Here is a 17,527-nt window from a genome sequence, read left to right on the forward strand (position 1 = left end):
GAAAGAGGAAAAAAAGGATAGACAAACGAGAAACGCACCACTCGGCGAATCCGAGTACCCCATGCAGAATTTCCCTCGAGAAAATCACCTTATCCCCCAACCTCGATTCTTATTCCCGCAGACAGGAATGAAATATCTATTTGCATACGCGAACCTCGGTCCCGCGGCGGTCTCTGAACTCCCGGCAAGGTAAATAACGATCTGAAATTTTCACGGCGGCATCTTCGATGGCGGCGGCAGCAGCGGTTGCGAGTTGAAGGCTCGCGGCTACGAGAATCGACGAGGGAACTACTTTCGTCGATAAATGAATTATTTGCCATTTAGTATTCGCCCGACAACGATGCGCAATGGAAAAGGCAATGCGCACTCGTAGAAACTACTGCAGATCCCGGAAATATACATACAATGGAACTGATATTACGAGTGTACAGAAAAATAAGATGAAATTTCAGGATGAAAAAGAGGTGGCATTAAAAAGGGCTGTATGTCAAGGATTAAGGAATCTATCTCTTGGATTTCTCATTACATTTTTCAAAAAGATTTTGCCTTTAATTCTTGCGCTTCAATTCCTCCCTTGCTATTTCAATTCCCATCATCCACGAGACGACACGACGAAGCACAGCGCGTCTCTTACAATTTTTTTCTACTACTAAACGTTATATCGACATAATCTCCAATAAATGCATAATCTCGCCGCGCTGTCGTATGCATTAGGAAGGCTACGCCGAGCAAAGAGATCAAAGCGGATATTTTACGATGCCTTTATGTCGGGGCTGGTAGCTCGGAGCTAAGGAAAGAGATTAAACGCAAACACGAATGGTACAACGAATCGGCTAGGTAATGTTGAAACGTATTGACTTATGTCTACATACGGAGTGCTACAAAGAGATATATCAGTTACTGCAGAACTACCCTGTCAAAGCAATTCCGGCTAAACCTTCCGCAAGAATGTCATATAAGAACACATACCATACGTTTCTATGGCACACGCACACGTGGATCTTTCTCTAATTTCTATTTCGTTAACTTGGTGTTTAATCTGTCTTATGGAAATCTCGGTAGTAAAAATATTTCCACATCTCCCGCTATTATTACTAGGAAAGAACGAGAAGTATCTAAAAATTTAGCTGAATACAAATTTAAAAATAATTTTGCTGGACCAAAATAATTACGTAGGAATCTCAAATATGATAGGCTGTAAAAAGTTTTGATACTTTAGCAAACAATTTGAACGTATTACACAATTATTTTGATGGTCCAGCAAAATTATTTTCAAATCTGTATCTAGCAAAATTTTTTGATACTTCAGCAAAACTGTTATTTCCGCATACAATTTTTATTTTGAACAGATAAAGTTGAAAAGTTAATATTTTTAACAATTGTACTGTATAAGCACAGAAAAAAAATGCGGTTGCCACAATCGGAAATAATGACAATTTTCCCTCATCAATGCATTTGGTTGTGATATAACCGTAAGATGGATAGCCATAACCGTTAAGATATGTCAATCTTATGGTTATCATAATCGTACTATAATTCTTATAACCAAAGTACTATAATCCATATAATAAAAAAATGTATTGATGGGCGACTTTTGGTGACAACCGTGTTTTTTCTATGAGTCTTTTACATAACACTACTTTCGAGCAATAAATTTTCCAGTGATATGAGACAGAAGGAATGAAGACAGCGTGAATATATCGCCGCATAATACAATATCATACAATTTGCTTTGTGTGCAGATTAATACTACGGCGCATTGTGTGAGATGAATACGGATGATATATAAAGCCAGAATAGATTAGGGCACCGTTGCGCGTCAATATGCCATAGAAATCCGGTCCACTCGGTGTCAGTATCTGCAATCTATTGTGGTGCATTTTGCTTCGAGTGCAATTCGGTAATTTCATTAATTAGACAATGGTGCGTTCAGCATAGCGTCTTAACGAGGAACGATTGTTACAGTCCCTCGACCAATAACCCTCTTACTTTGAGAATTGCAGTGATCCGCAAATTCTGTGTAACGCGATTAAAGGAAACCGATCGTAGGAGTCAAACGTAATAGATTAACATAACAAAAAAAATATTTAAGCTTATATTTAGCTCCAATCTTAAAAATGATCTAAAATAATATACATTTCTCTTTTTTTACGTTAATTCTAAAATTTGCATTATTATATATAGACATGTGCTCTTTGTAAGCTTGAAAATTAAAATATAAATGTGTTAATTTTTAATATTACACTGTTAAATATCAAAAGAGTAACAATACATCTAATCCCTTGAGTTAATTAACATTCTGTTATTTTTTACTTCCATATGTGTTAAAATATAAATCAATCTATTTATTAATAAGTTAGTTAATAGGTTAGCTTCAACGTAAACAACTCTTCTTTCAACAATGAAATTAAACGATTTAACTCAAGAAAATGTATAGTAGTATCAAGTGCATCGTCGACGTCGTAGACGTAGTCTATATTAACGTATGCACTTAATAAAGAATAAATCAAATTCAGTCAAATTTACTTACATTTTCTTGAGTTAAATCGTTTAATTTCATTGTTTTAGTTAAATTAACGACATATTTAGTAAGAGCAGAAATGACGTATAGAAATGATTAAAAATAATTCAAATTGGGTATAATTTGACATTATGAATTTAATACATGCTCGACATAAGGAATCGTTAATTTTCAAGAGAAAACTAATTTTGTCCGTAAATGTGTAATTTGATGTAAAACGTAAACATGATAATATACACTAAAGATAAATAAGAATAGTACAAGAAACGTGCATTATAATAAAAACTGTCATGGTACGTAAGAGTGATCGATAATGAATTAGTAGATATCGTGTTTTAAATTAATAGATCTTATACGATAAAAAATAACTTTATACAGCAATATTAACCGATAATTTTTCATATTGTTAATATCGAAAGATAATATCGCGCGATAAATATATTAGGGCAATGCGGTAGAGAGTATCGCAAGTAAAGTGTCGCGTGCATATCTATGTGAGCTCGCGCTAGTTAAAGGGTTGACTAACGTGATCCAGCACGTTAGTTATGATAAATGGCCAGACAGTCGGCGAAACTTTAGCTTATAAATCTATCTTACTGTCAACCTTGCACGGCCTACGACCGCTGACCGTCCCCGAGGCAATGAATCGTATAACCCATCGTATAACCCATTTGCCAAAATTTCTCACATTTGGAATTGCGGTAGGTATCGTGTCGTAAGCTCGATCTAAACTTCCGTGCTTAATACACGAACAAATTTGTGCACGTCAGATTTAATTGACATGAATTAACCACCACTCTGTTAATTATCGCAGTATATATCGAAAACATATGATGATATAAGACGAGAAATAAAGAACATCGAATTCCAGTTTTAAAATGCTACACTCTAAAAATAGCGGTGTAAATTTAACATCATGCGGTGTCTATACATATGATTCTCACTGTGTTGGTGTTAAATTAACAGCAACATGGTAAGAATTATATATGCATGGGTATTAAATCCACACCGGAATTTTTTAGAGTGTAGATCCGTCAAATATTTTGTTAACAGGCAATTAATTTAATATAGCATGTAAATTACTATTAATGTTGTTGCTTGTATTTAATTGTTAAGTTGGTAATATTCCAAAACTGCATATGGGTGTAATATATGCATATCAAACTTCTTTAAAACTAAGAATTTTTATTTTCCAGAAAATTTCCTGACATTTCTCTGATTTCCCTAAGTTTTCAATTTCCCTGACATTTCCCTGATTTCCAGTTTTACGGCAATCCTGTATTATGTAGTGTAGACGCTAATTTAAAACGTAATAATTTAAAAGAAAATAGAGAGAAAAATCCATTTGTTACCGTTAATTTCTATTTCGCGACAGACCTATTTTGCTTTCGCAACTTTTCTGGCCGCACTTTGCGTAGCGTCAAATAAACCATCGGATGAAGAGGAACGGGACGTCCCTCGCGAAGTTGGAAAAACTCACACAGCTAGTCTGTGAGCATACTTTCGATTAGATTCGAGTCTTTCTCACGAGGAATTTTTCCCTTAACGTAGCAAATGGAGCTGTCAGTCGCGACGACGGAGCAACAACTTTATAAGTGAAAGTTTCTCCCTCAACAAGGAGAAGGGGGAAACAGACTGTCGTAACAAGACGGTCCAAGATTTCAAAAGTATAGTGTCGGTTATTACATGCGTTTCACGCACCCGTTAACGTCCGCACACGTTTGACATGCAAAATTCCTAAACAACTCGCTACTCTTTATTACATCGCGAACTGACATCTTCCAACAAAAGAAAGAAAATGAAGACAAGGAAAAAACATTTTACTTTCATTGAACCTTTGTTTTTGCTCAAGCATTTTAGGGGAGAGAAGGCGAAAAATAATTAATTTTTTTAATAATTTTTGTATAAATAAAAGCGTAACGAAAATTAATCAAGACGCGAATGACTCATTGTTTCTAGCAAAGGAAAATCATTGTGTGCTAATAATTCAATATTTTTGTTGACAAAAATTATATCAAATTACATTTCGCAAGAAAAACTATTATATCAGTTATGAAATATACATTCTAAATCTATTGTAATGAAATTTCACTGCATTAAATTGAAATTTCAATACAAGTATTAGTGGCAATTGCGCCAATGTTACTGCTAGTGAATTTTACTGCAAGATGGAAATGGAAAATCCATTCGATAATTGAAGTGAAAAATTTACTCCAAAAAGGAGGTTAGAATAATATCATTCCAAACCCAGATAGCAAAGTCTGCGGAGACAGATTTTGAACAGAGCATGCTATCAATCTATTAACCTATTAACCTTATTTTTAATCATCAATTTTTAAAAAAAATATATACGTTATAAATTTAATCTAATGGTAAAGTAATGGTTTAATGATATAATGATATATACGTATATAATTTTTTAGAAAATAAATTAATCTGTCTCTTATGTTTACGTTATATATGTCTCAAGATGCGTCTCGTCCGTAACGACCATGACAAACGATAAACATGCGACAAACGACATAGCGATGCTATGTTGCTAAATTCACTCCTTGCAGTAACATTCAATGCATCTTGCAATGCATTATCAACTAATGCTTAAACCACTTCGATTAATCGAATGAAATAGTCCACTCTTTTATAAGAATAGGTTAACTTCAAAGCAGTGAAAATCCACACTTAAAGCAATGACTTTGTTACTCATTTTTGTTAACAATAAAATTTTTATTGCTACGGATTTAGAGTGTATGACTAAAAAATGTGAAGCCTAGGCAATTCAATGCCGCCAGTCATTTTGTTAACTATTTAATTTAAGAATTATGAAATTGGAAAATAAATCTAATTAAAGAGAAATCCTATATTCAGTCAAAGTGGATCTTAATGCTAAAATATTTCTGTGTGCATTTATATACATATCTCATTCTGTAAATCGTATGCCAAAATCTTTTTCGGTCTTGAAGCGCAATCATGAGCAGAACCACAGTAGTAATATCACCTCGAATATCACTTATATTAAATTGACAAGAAATTTAATAATTTTTTACTAATAAGCCTCTTTATACTTTATAATAATATTAATAATTTGGTATTAATGAATCTTAAATCTGCGATCTACAATTTATTGCGAAAAATTTAAGAGTTAAATTTAAGAATTAAATCTAGTTTATGAGTTAAATAAACCAGTTCTCTACAACAGTCACTTATTCACATTTCACATTGGAGAGATAACATCTCGGAACGGAAACACGAGCGGAGAAAAGAGCAGTAATCCCGTGGAACAAAAGTTGAGCGCATCTCGTTTCGATCGGAGATGCCCGTGTCTCGCAATTTTGGAAGAAACGTTCAACTCATAAAACAATAAAAAACAATGGGATATAAAACTCCTCGGCGCAGAAAGAACATGCATTGTAATAAGCGTTGGGCGCCGCGACATCTGGAGCGAATCCCAAAAGATTTCTCTATAAATATTTTCGTAATCGTCCAACAGTCTGCAGACGCGGTAAAATCTAATTAGAGTGCATCTCTAATAAGCAAACATCGAAGGCATTGTCTATGCCTTCCGTTTTTACCAAGATAATATTGCAGCGAACAATTCATTTTACGATTAGAAGCTTACGGATGAACGAAATTAATTATCTTTTATACTAGTGAAAGGACAATGAAGTCTATTTTTCTTAAACTCTTTTTATTTTATTCCTTAATTGGGTCGGCCATTTTTGAGAAACAAGATAAGTCGCTTTCATTCCTCAAGTCACAATTGTTTTCTCTGAGAATATTATAAAATGACTTCTTTATCTTATCTATTTTGTAATAAGACGTCTAAGTATTTCTTATATTTTTTTCGACGTTTCACAAATATAAAGTTTAAGATATTTCCCAGCAATTTAGATTTCTCTCTCTCTCTTTGGTTTATTCTATTTTTTAAATTAGTATATTTAGTATATAATCTTTCTTAAATTCTCTTCAAATAAGGAGGATTAAGAAATTTAATTCTTGATATACTACGTGTACAGTTTCTATACACTATTCATATCTAAAGTCTCTCTCAAGAAAATACCGTATCCAAATTATTAGATAATAAATAATCGTTAAAGCTTCATAATACTGAATAACACTAATTTTCTATAAAGTAAATTATACAGGAACTTTTTTCTATTTCTTTTCTATTTTCCGCTGCGTGCTTCACAATAGGATTAAACCTACGGGAACAGCAACGAAAATTAATTTTCTTCTTGCATCTACTTCGTATTATTTACTCCTTGTTACGTGTTAATAGAAGATGACGTTACACTAAGCGGGTCTTGCATTTAAGAAGATCTAATTGCGCAATAATCCTTGCATCATGCGTTATATTATAAAGAGCATTTATTATAAGCACAGAACCATAGCTGCGAAAAATAAATATACATATAATGTTATTTATGAATATACAATTTATGTATCTATTACGTATATTAGCGAAATATTATTCAAAGAAAACGTGTGAAATATAAATATGAAACAGAAATCTAACAAAATTAAACTCTCCAATAATTACCGATTCTATTGCATTTATTTTAAGAAAGCTGATATTATGAAGAAACCTTTCATTACCTATACAAAGAGTGAATCGCGTAAGTTAACTTTCTACAAAATGAACGAAAATCGTCAACACGTCTCGTCGCTCGTCGAAAGTTCTGACTTAATTAACATAGAAATTCGTTACAATTCCCCTGCAGATCGGGCAGTGCTGCGGCTTGCGCAACTATACACCTACTCAAGCACGCGCGATGTAATCCTGGGCGCGAAGAGTTAATTAGTTCATAATTCTCCACAACAATGCCTTTATTAGCGTGGGTAGGCAACCAACGGCGTAACTCACGTCCGAAATCAGCGTATTATTAAACAATGTATTATTTAATAATTATACCGTTATTTTTTTATGCTTGTTACGTCTACTCTAAAAAGAAGCTAATGTACATAATTACATAAACCATTTTATACTTATTGCAAGTACAAAACAGTTTATTCAATTATTGTAGATCGACTCTACATATAAAACTTGTATAGTTGCCATCACTATGACTTTTTTTCTGACAATAAGTGTGTACGATGATTGAAAAAAAAGACAGATATTTGAACTAGTAAAAATGAAACATATATTAATGTTCTATATCATCTCTTTCATGTTTGCTACACGCCTGTCTTTTATCGTTTTAGAAACAGCAAATATTGTATGACATGTGATACAAAAATTAAATCTATCTAAGAGATCTAAGTAAACACTGCACGTTAATTGACTATAATTATTTCTACTTTAGCGCGCAAACTATTTGTTATCCGGTACCTGGAAGATTTGTGCGTTCCTTCATCCACCGAAGCAAGAATCCTCTTTTCCGAGCGGATAACATCAAAAGTTTATGAGATTCGCAAGCGAAAAGAGATAAGACTGCGGAGGTACCTATTTAACCTTCACCCTTTGTCTTTCTTCTACCCTTATTCTCTTTCTTCTTCGCCCAGTTCGCGATCGTATCTTTCTAATTTCCTCCTCGGTCTATCCCATTAGCTAAAGCCGATCATTAACGGCAGTCGATTGGCTCATAAAAGTAATCAAAGCGGAAGCGAGCAGCTTTGTAAATACTCGACTAGATATTTAAATCACTATGATTATTAAGGAATATCGAGTAATAGTAAATAAAGTGAACCTACATCGGACACTGAATCTTATTTCTGTAAGTAAAGGAGGATGTTAAAAAGGGGCCGACTTTTGTCCACAAAGGTGTAAGTAAAAGGAATAACGTTTTTTATAGATTTTTACTTCCTGAATACGATAACGTTATTAAAAAGTTCGTGGCATTTGGCGAATACCTTGAAAAGTAAGCAAGAATATTGAAATTTGTTTAAATATATCATGTTCATGCTCAATTTTCAAGATGTTCCCTATCGATCCCGAACTTTTTATTAACATTATCGTATTCAGGAAGTCAAAATTTATAAAAAAAACGCTATTCCTTTTATTTACACCTTTGTGGGCAAAAATCGACCTCTTTTTAACATCCTCCTTTACAAGGAAATCATATACTCTGTGTGGATGTGAGTGTGTGTTATACATTTTATATTATAAATCGTCGTTTTCACGATGATATGTTTTCTCCGTTATTTTGAGAAAGCGAATATATATTCGAACATCATACGATATTTTTCGTCATTTATGCGCAAGTCAGATAGAAGTATTCAGGTTCAATCGTCGCAAATGCATGGAAATATTTAAATGATTACTCGAGATGTTGAAGCTTCGCGCTTCGATAAAGCGCTTCAAACCTTGCCCGAATAATTTCCTGAATTCTCCCTTGTTGGACGATTCGAAATTTTAATCTCGCTCAGCAACGTACGACTGTCGAGGAAGATTAACTCTGTTTTTCACTTTCACCGAATTAAAATCCATTTTCATAAGCGTTCGCGCGCATCTACATGGTCGCGTAGCGCGACGCTTTAACTCAGCGCAAAACAACAGGACCGTAACTTTTGATTAAGACGACCGAGGAATTAAAGTCCCTCCGTTGGCAAGGGGAAAAAAGGCAAAATGTAAAAGTCAGAGAGAAAAGGGAGCGAAAGCGGGAAAATTTATGCGCATTTACGTGAGAACAGCGCGGTTTCCGACGGTTGCGCGCGTGAAAAAGGGATGGCAGTAGAAAAGAGGAAGATCATGTAAAGAGAGAGCTGCAATTCTAATCGCTTCTCTTTTTCTCAGTGGCTACTTTTTGAAAAACAAAAGAGGAATAGCAATTTGCTCTCTTCCCTATCTAGCGAAGGACTTCGTGATCAATCGATGAATATTCTTCACGAGTTTGAGTATCGTACTTGGGACGATGCAGCGATGCAAGGAAGAGATTAATACAGTCTTTGATGCTGCAATATAGTGAGGCTAAAGCGCCACCTTAGCGTCGCTTTTGTAGCCGGTAATTGCTACTTAATGCTTAATTGTTATTTAACTTGAAGACGTAAAAGACCTTAATACCCACGTCAGTTATCTCGGATTATGAACCGAGGAGATTTCGAGAGAAAGAGAGAGAGAGAGAGAATAAAATAGAATAAAACTTCATTTAGAGCTTATTTTCAGAAATTAAACGTTGAAGATAGTAATAAATAAATAGCTAATAATAAAAAAGTATGATGCGTTAATTAAACTTTTACTTAAAGTATATCGTCTTTTTATGATACTGACCAAAAGTCTCAATAGGCATGACCTCAAAAAAGCTCAACTTTTAAATTGCTCAAAATTGTGTAGGTATTTTACAGCGTGTTTTTCTCTACATAAAATCATTAATTTTTTTCGTACTTTTTTATATTCTTTCTGCAACCTTATAGCATCATAAAAGCAATCACATATAAAAAATTTAGCTAATTTGACAGAAGCCGGTTTCTTCATAAAAAGTACGGGGATCTTTAAATTTAAAAAGTAAAGTATAAACTCTATCTTCTATGATAAAAAAATACTCGTTTTTAAAATTTTTACAAGAATGTAAAAATTTTTTTAGATTTTTATACAATCCAGAACAATATAAAAATCTGCATAGAAGTTCGAATACCCAGGTTGTGAATGAAGTCGGAAGATTGAAAATTTCATATTGCGGATGAAAAGGAATAAGAATATACTTCTAAGTTTACTCTCTAAATCTGAATCAATGGATAGTCACTAATTACTTAGTAGCATACTTGGCACTGATAATCGGTGAAATTCAACTAAAAAAGAAAGAATATTTGAACATTATATGACTAAAATACTGATATTTGCACGTTAATTTCAATCTTCCAATATCATATTCATTGAATTTAATCACTAAAACAAGTTTAATTAAATTACATAATAAAGATTAGCTAAGTTAGGAATCACATTTAATTCACTGATTATCAGTGGCATATTTGGTACTGATATCAGTGATTATCCACTAATTCAGATTTAGAGAGTACGTATAATTACCAAATAATCTGACGTTTTTATTTGCAAAAGTATAAGGTCGATCAAAAACGAACGGATTTCGCTTCTACTCGCTTGTCAACTGTATGCGAATCGTAATACAATTCAACTTAATCTCCATGTAAGACAATTTACATCGCGATTGCATAGTCGAAATAACTCCTCTGTCCCTACTCGAATAGCGGACGATATCGCCGCGGATGTATCTTACAAGATGAAAACGACTTAACGGATTTCAGCTGGCCATATACGTAGAAGAAGCGATTACACCCCTCGGATTACGAAAACACGCGACTAGATTCCTACTGTTGCGACATTTCCTTAGAATATCCCACGACGAATTTGTCTTTTAGGTAAGTGCCGGTCTTAAGATCGAGATTCTGTGGGGTTACGTATGTATGTACTCGCGTCGGGGGGGTTGCGGGTACGCCTAGTACCACGAGCAAATCCACCGGGTTCAAATTTCATTAAGCTGTAATCCTCGAAGATCTCGCTCTTCGATTGTACACGGTAATTTAGCAGATTAAGCGACGCGCCGTACGTCCCCGAGATAACGTGTACGCAAAGCCGCGGCCCTGGTTAACTCCCTTCGCCGGAAAATAGCAGGAAGAACTTTGAAGATGCGAGAAAGTTACGTGAAACTTCAGTCGAGAACACCTTATGACATTGTTTAAAGTTTAATCGCGGTATCCCTCTCAAAGAAGAAAAAGATGCCATAGAAGGAATGAGGTAGAACGCTTTCCTTTTTTTTACGCCAACGTGTTCGCTGAATGTGAACTATAAATTTTAAACCATTTCTTTTATTATTCGCACAACTTTTTGTATAGAATAATATCTAAAATATTCTAGAAAGAATCTCCGGAAATTTTCTCAAAGAATACTTTGCATTCTTATATTAATTAAAACTGCTTTGATCAATTAGGAATCGATTTTTCTTTAATTATATTTCAAGACAAGATGGAATATATAAAGTTTTTAAGTTCTATAAACGACGGTAAATTACACGTACTTTGCATATATATTTCTAAGATGCAATTAGATGAAACAAATTCTATCTTTTTATTAAAGCGAATTACTTTACTCCTTTAGAATATTTAATCTAGAACAATTTATTTAGCAGAATAAAAAATGGAATCATGCATTAATTGCGGCAGCGTTTTATCGCGCTGCGGATCCAGATAATCCACTTCTCCGATCGTACAATTAGTTTGCCTGAGGTAAAACAAACATTCTCCTTTATCATTAATTACCTGCTTGCCAATCTCATCGACCACCACGATCAAACAATCGATTCAACGTGATCAAACAAGGCAGTGGAGTTACTCGGCATCGTGATCATCCTTAGTATTTGTATTATTCACCACACGATATAATTTATAATTGATGAAATATTCAAATCATGGTATATCAAACTTAACGGCAAGTAAATTATGAATTAAAACAAACTTGCTTTGCAAAAGTCAAGTATGTACTTCTCATGACATTGAATGTTATGAAAAATTTTCTTAAATAATTAAAATTCGTAACAATTACGATTATTTCTCAAAATATCTTCACTAAATTATCTCCAAATCGAATAACTCAAGCTGTACATAATTTATTTCTAGATTTATTTTTCTCTTTTTAGTGTAGTCTTTCTGATTGCTTATAAAAAATTATCTGTTTTTTAATCTTTTATATAGAAGATGAGATATTTTATCTGTACCTTTGAATTACGCGAATTGCAAGTGTCCAGGGAAATGTTAAAATTTCATTCTAAGATTTAGGCGTGCATATAAGTTACATGAGGCGTGTTATATAAGTTAGATGCAACCAATCGTGCAAACGCGATACAGACGAAATAAGACGAAATAAGTGTCAAAGGTATACGCGTACAAGGAATTTCAAATATTCTACAAGTTCAAATCGAATTTCTCATCATATAAGACGTAAAGTTCCTTCTACAAATTGCTCTCACATTCAGACTTCCAAGTTCCAATTATCTGAAATCTTTCATGTAGTTATCCTCCGCAGAATATATTACAGAGAATCTATTTCATCGAGCGATAACATGTCATAGAACTAATTGACATAAGAAGTACGCGGAGAATGTCCTGTTACTTCGAAATGTGACAGAAATTGTGCCGTCGAAAGAATTTACAATCGCGATTATAAATCCACTCATCAAGAATTTTATTTGTAATAAATAGAATGACAGACATAGCTATTTAATTGTCACTAAAAATAAATCAAATTGTTTTCAATTTATTTGCAGATTTTCAGTACATTAAGATCTCTTTAAACTTTAAAAGGATGCCAATTGAACATCAAATTATTAAATTGCTTGTCAATTTAACTTGTAATATTATTATAGCAGTTCGGTTGCGTTTCTAAATCAGAAAAATTTGGCGCGCAATTCAAGAGACTACAAACATGGTACGTATATAAAATTCACATGTATTTATCAAAAAAGTATATCTTAGGCTTTCTCGAGGTCGCTGATACTGAATCTGAAAAACTTAAAATAGAGGAATTCAAAATGGCGGACTGAAATGTGAAAAGTTACTCGATTTTTATATTAAAGTGGGTACTCGGGGGTTTTTGGGGTCGCTGCTTATGAATCTGAATTCAAAATTACGAAATTCGAAATAATAGAGCCAACATGATGGACTAAATTAATAAATACAAATACTTTTTTGATACAAATCTATCTATTTTCCAGTTTCAATCCGCTAGTTTGGATCCGCCATTTTACATTTCAGAAAACGTTCATAACTCGATGAAAAAAAATCGCACAGTAAAAAATGGAAATTCCTTTTAAAGATGAAGATTAGCTCTTTAGAGTGACATTAATGAAATTAAAAAATAAAATTTCGTTTGGCCACAGAAAATGGTAAATATGGCAAAAAACGCTGTTATTAGCTCATATTACTTGATTTATCTAAAAAATCTGTCGTGATGGGCATCTTTCGCTGGAGGATTTGGATTCAGCGATCTTGAATTTATTAAGAAATACTGACCCTGCTCGCCGCAGGAAAAAAAGTCAAATTTTGTCGTATAAACAGTGTAATTATTTAGAAACACTAAAGATCCATCTTCAACCGATATAGATTCGTTTCTTACTTGTTGTGAAATCAAATTGTATTTATTTACATAAAGCCTTAGAGCAGTTTAAAAGAATATCTAATATTTACGGTATTCATTTGCGTTGCCTTTTTTTCTTTTAAGCATCCTAAATACAGTCAAACCACGTGTGTGCTTTCCCACGTCTCGTCCAGTCGCTATTATCGTGTCTCAACGTAAGACACTATGTGTGCCTTCCAACAAGCCACACAAATGATACGGTGTGACACAATGGATCATTACATCCTTGTTGTTTGCCAATGTTAAACAAAGATGACATGATCTGTGTCGCACTGTGTCGCTTGTTGGAAGGCACACTATATCTTCTCAATCCAATGGACGAGTTGCCTTCGATAAGGCACGTTGACACTTAGGATTCCAGTACCAGGTCTGATCAGGCATACCCGAATCCGATCGAAATGCGAGTCACGTGTCTAGTAGTGGTGAATTCGGTCCTTGTATAAGGTCATTTGCCGTCCGTGTACACAGAGTCCAAATACGAGTGTACTTGCTTGATTACACCTTTGATCCTCTCACCGTGTTGCTCTCATTAAGCTGTGTTGCGTTAAGATCTCGCTGCATCCCGGCGAATGAATTTATCGTCGCGAAATGCATTTCCGCATCGAGCAGAGCCTGTGGCTTAAATTTCATTACAGCGATTACGCGCGGCGGACCATAATGCACCGTGAATAAAGCTCGTGTCGTACCGTGCACAGAAACAGCGATGTACGAAACTCTCATATGGACATTTCCTCCTTTCATACTGGAATATCAATAATTTTGGATTTACTACCTTTGCATTTCAAATGTAGATTAATGTTTTTCACAATCTCCGAGACTGGAATGATCGTATAATAATAATATTTCTTAGACCAATTTTTTTCTCTCTCTCTCTCTCTCTCTAATACTCTCAAACTACTTTTTCAGACAGAATTTTAATTCGAACTTTAACCGCGAAGAGATGCTAAACATTGAATATTCAAAAGTTGCAACAGATGCCAACGACTCCGGAACTCTTTCGTAAAGAAAAATTGATCCAAATTAATTAAAACATCTACAAGCAAATGCTTCACGTTTCAAATTACTTTACGTAATATTTAAATAATTATTTAACTGCAATATTTCGCTACAAGATATAAATATTTTGTTAAACTATGATGATCGCGGTGCGTAACTTTCCACATCGAGTGAATCAAACCTAAGGCAGTTCTCGTAATGTCTGTCGAGCGCGCCTGTTCTTCGTTATTTAGTTGCGGGAGAATTTAGTGGACCAAGTGATATTACCAACTCCGGGATTATTTAGGAGCCCGCGGCCGCAAAGTCCCACAAATTCTAGCGCGCAAGGTGCGAGCGTAATACACTGTGCTGCACAGTGCTGTGCTGCTGGTGTATGCACGGCGTATTTACGGACATATGTTTCGCAGGAATCGACGTACTCGCCGGATATGGCATCTAAATACTGGTAGTGTTTTCCCGTATGCATTTCGATTAAATCAATATCTATCTCTATCAATGCCGCGAATTTACCGTGAATATTAGAATGCGTGCAGAGAAACTAATTAGCACTAACTTCATTCTATCCTTGTTTTATGTTTAATGAACGATAAAGATAGAATAACACAAACAGTTGTTGGATATCAAAGGCAATAGTAATCCAATCTCTTGAGTTAAATAATATTTTGTTATTTTTAACTTTTATGTGTGTAAAAATGTAAATCAATTCATTTCTGTTAGTGATATCTAAACATCGTTCATACTAACGTATTTAGGCCGATATTCCTTTCTTTGAGACTGTCTTAAGTAATGTCTTAAAACGCTAATGCGGTTCTCTGATTGGTTCCCCGATGACAGCTTAAGACTTTACTTAAAATAGTCTTTAAATATAAGAATCGATTATTGATTTAGTGAATAATAAACTAAAAAATATGTACATTTTCTTGAGTTTAATCACATTGATTTAATTTAATTAACAATATATTGGTTAGAAGCAGTGGCGATCTATAGAAATGATTAAAAGTAACTCAAACTGGGTATAATTTAACATTATGAATTTAACAGAATAGCATCTCCCCGAATGCAGCTTTAATATCAGCTATGTAACAATAATCTCGAGTTAAAATCTAATAAAGTATTCCCGGCTTTTCAGCACTGTTGAAAAAACGTGCTCGTTGAGACATTCGAAGAACATATTTTCAACAAGCTGGACATGGCAATATATTTCTAGTGCCTTGCCATTCACCTGTGAGTGGCATTGCAGTTATTGCCTCGTATAAAGTCTCTCGTTATATCATCCCGCTATCTCTGTTTCTAGAAAAAAATTTTTTTTTTAATATACACGCAGAGATTTAATCAAATATTAATGACAAAATCCTCACAAAATATGGAACCTATTATGAATATATTGAAATATAATGCAGCATGTAATTAAAATTGGATACTTAATTCAGTGGAAGCAAAATTTGCTTTCTAGAATTTCGAGAAATATTACGAGCAAACATATTTGTGATATTTTTGAAATGTACCTTGATTCGTAATTTCCAACATTCATAATTTCTCAAAGAATATATAGACTATTTTGTAAACTTTGTTGTTGGATTCGTCAAAGAATGGGCCGCTCAAGTTTTATGTAAACTTTTCGAAATGCACTCACACTAAGACGATTCGCTTTCTGAGAAAACTCGAAGAAGTCCGCGCAACGCAACGGCGCGCGATGTTATTCCATCTACTTAGAGTTTTGCAGCGTTTCATGCAAAACAAATGCAAAACGCGCACCATCGCTGCACCTGGACAAACTCCGACTAGCGAAAACGAGATAGAGATCGTCGGCGGTGTTTCGTGAACTAGAAATATACGTCCGTTCGTCCGTGAGACGATATCTCGCAGACATATCACTCGCAATTTCTTCGCATCGTCCTCCCCGCGGACTCCCCTTGCAACAACTCGGGAAATCATCCGATGGCAAGAATGAATAGAAAATGTGATGGACACGGAATATCGTGCTGTGTGCCTCCGATAAAATGCGCCGTCAATCGAAAAATATCCCATAACGGACGTGCCTGCGCTACTCTTCAGATACGAAAGCCATAAGGTAGAACAAGGATCCTAAATTCATCCCCGTCGTTCTCAATTTATCCCGAGAGAAATCGACTCCGAATCGATCAGAGGATTTCGCTGAAATTAAGATCGGGAATTCTGACGCGATACGTGAGTTTTCACCGTCTTCAGTTCAGAGCAACAAGTGCTAGTGACATGAGCGCTAAGGAGTCAAATATATAGAGTGTCCGTAGAGTATAAATTTTTCTTCTTCCCGATCCTCTCTGGTTATCGAGAGATATCTGCAGTGAACCTGTACGGGACGCATTCGAAGACGTTCCGAAATGTAGCGGATCGTCTACGTGTCATACAGTCACGCGCACCGGAAGTCCACACAGCACGTGCATCGTTCGTCTTTCTCGCACATTTACCCAGTTCCTCCTCCGGGAGACTTTTGTCGCGACTGGAAGCGGCGGGTCGGAAACGTGACATATCGAAGTCAGTGTTTTATTTTTGTTCTTCTTTCATTTATGCGAAGCAACACCGCGTGGAGTATCGGCAGGTAATACATAGTCGATCGAAAGTTCAACAAACTGTGTATGTAGTGACGTCAATAAACAATTTCAGCAACTCTGCCACTCTTTCGGTAACAAAACTCCCTCTCAGTTATCGAAATATTTGAATGTACCTTTTTTATTGTGATGCACACGCAATGGATTGTTAGTGGTTTTTATAAACAAACGATTATACTTTAGAAGATAAACGCGGGATAATCTATCTTCACCAGCATATTTGACATCAAATCCGAGATTTTTAATATTAATGAGAAAGAACGGATTTTACTATTAAACATAAATAGAAATATCTCTTCACTCAAACTTTAGAATCAATGACTACGACAACATGAGTAGGTC

At 34.7% G+C, this 17,527-nt stretch overlaps 1 protein-coding gene across 1 annotated transcript in view; it reads right to left on the reverse strand.

Moving 5' to 3' along the window:
• The window catches only part of Cad87A (cadherin 87A), a 266,762-nt gene that overhangs the window by 219,009 nt on the left and 30,226 nt on the right, over positions 1-17,527 (reverse strand).

The sequence above is a fragment of the Mycetomoellerius zeteki genome, unplaced genomic scaffold, assembly GCF_001594055.1.
Source record: "Mycetomoellerius zeteki isolate Tzet28-1 unplaced genomic scaffold, Tzet1.0 scaffold114, whole genome shotgun sequence".
Lineage (NCBI taxonomy): Eukaryota > Metazoa > Arthropoda > Insecta > Hymenoptera > Formicidae > Mycetomoellerius > Mycetomoellerius zeteki.